This window comes from Halyomorpha halys, unplaced genomic scaffold, assembly GCF_000696795.3.
Source record: "Halyomorpha halys isolate HHAL.00 unplaced genomic scaffold, Hhal_1.1 Scaffold1145.1, whole genome shotgun sequence".
NCBI lineage: Eukaryota > Metazoa > Arthropoda > Insecta > Hemiptera > Pentatomidae > Halyomorpha > Halyomorpha halys.
This window is the reverse complement of record NW_027108389.1, coordinates 77,465-79,926: the sequence shown is the minus strand read 5'-3', so window position 1 is coordinate 79,926 and position 2,462 is coordinate 77,465.

The window sequence follows — 2,462 nt, the reverse complement described above, 5'->3', positions numbered from 1 at the left end:
CCAGTCGCCTTGGTATGGTATAGTCGCCCAGTCGCCTTGGTATGGTACAGTCGCCCAGTCGCCTTGGTATGGTACAGTCGCCCAGTCGCCTTGGTATGGTATAGTCGCCCAGTCGCCTTAGTATAGTATAGTCGACCAGTCGCCTTGGTATGGTATAGTCGCCCAGTCGCCTTAGTATGGTACAGTCGACCAGTTGCCTTGGTATGGTATAGTCGCCCAGTCGCCTTGGTATGGTACAGTCGACCAGTCGCCTTAGTATGGTATAGTCGCCCAGTCGCCTTAGTATGGTATAGTCGCCCAGTCGCCTTAGTATGGTACAGTCGACCAGTCGCCTTAGTATGGTATAGTCGCCCAGTCGCCTTAGTATGGTACAGTCGCCCAGTCGCCTTAGTATGGTATAGTCGCCCAGTCACCTTAGTATGGTACAGTCGACCAGTCGCCTTAGTATGGTATAGTCGCCCAGTCACCTTAGTATGGTATAGTCGCCCAGTCACCTTAGTATGGTATAGTCGCCCAGTTGCCTTGGTATGGTACAGTCGACCAGTTGCACAACAAGTTGTGGGCTAAGTTCAGTAGCCTATGTACAGTAAGCCAAGTCGACTTGGTATGGTATAGTCGCCCAGTCGCCTTAGTATGGTATAGTCGCCCAGTCGCCTTAGTATGGTACAGTCGACCAGTCGCCTTAGTATGGTATAGTCGCCCAGTCACCTTAGTATGGTATAGTCGCCCAGTCGCCTTGGTATGGTACAGTCGACCAGTCGCCTTAGTATGGTACAGTCGCCCAGTCACCTTAGTATGGTACAGTCGACCAGTCGCCTTAGTATGGTATAGTCGCCCAGTCGCCTTAGTATAGTATAGTCGCCCAGTCGCCTTGGTATGGTATAGTCGCCCAGTCGCCTTGGTATGGTATAGTCGCCCAGTCGCCTTGGTATGGTACAGTCGACCAGTCGCCTTGGTATGGTATAGTCGCCCAGTCGCCTTAGTATAGTATAGTCGCCCAGTCGCCTTGGTATAGTATAGTCGACCAGTCACCTAGGTATGGTACAGTCGCCTTGGTATGGTATAGTCGCCCAGTCACCTTAGTATAGTATAGTCACCCAGTCCCCTTAGTATGGTACAGAATAGTCGCCAGACCTTGCTGCGTGATTTATCGGAGCACCATTTTGATTTATGGGCCCACCGACCTGAATTAAGAGAACATCGTCTCCGATCTTTCGGAACGGACTTCAGGACCTCTGACCCATCGGAGTTCATCAATTCGTAACAATTGCAATTTGTAATTTTGTTTCTTTTCATTTTAATTTTGTTTATATCGAAGGACCATTTTGTTTTAAATTTTTGACGTTTTCTTATTGAATCATTTTTTTTGTATAAACTTCCTTTTCCTTTCCTACCATGAGTTGATTTGAAGTGGCTTAACAGTTATAAATAAAAAAAAATTAAGATAAAATAAATATATTAAAATAATAATTCCTAATAAAAGATAATAACAAAAACATAGCATTTATGGATATAAAAAAAAAATTGACTTCTAATAGAAAAGTTGACCATATGAAATAGAATGTAGGAAGATTTTCCGAGTGGCGTTACAGAAATGTACAAAATAAGAGGAAAACTATTTATTAGCAAGCAACGTATCGCCCCACTTCACAGAGCTTCATAAGGGCTAAATGAGAACAAGATACAAGCATTGTAAAGTATGATGGAACAATAGAATATAAATGGTAATTGTGGTGGCCGTGAGGGTTCAAAATTACCAATTTACCAAAACTACCCGCCATTATTAAAAAAAAAAATATAATTACCAATAAATATTGTCATTTTATTTACTTGGATTTTATTACAAATGTTTTATTACGAATATGTGGGTTACAGTATAGATCTTATTAACCCTTCTTGCTTAGATTACATGCATATCTTAGAATAACCATTTTTGAGATGATACACTGTTGAACTGAGCCAGCCATATAGAGCTTGTTAGGATAGAATTGGAAGATTTCAAGTTCAAAGTCTTTAAAATAACATCTTTTCGACAATTCAGCCATATTCAGGAAATAAATTAAAATATCACATAAGAGCAAAAACCCATGAGGCACATCCCACATCAACACTCGAAAAAGACAATTAGTTGGCACTACCAATCACGCCAAGTTTCAGACAAACGGATTGAACAGATATGAATTTGTAATTTATTTATGAGCAAATATGTATGTATAATGAATTTAATATTTCTTTGAACACACTCAATTATTCTGTCGTTATTTTTTCTTGTATAAACATAATTGAATTTTTTATTTTTGGCACAAAAAACTTTTATCTACCTTTCTATTAGCAATCGATCAACTTCAGGAAAAAAACAATTGACAATATCCAGCAAAATGGCGATAGCTCAAATTTTTTTTTTTTTTTTTTTTTAATAATTTATTAATTGATATTTACAACTGTATACACATATATACAAG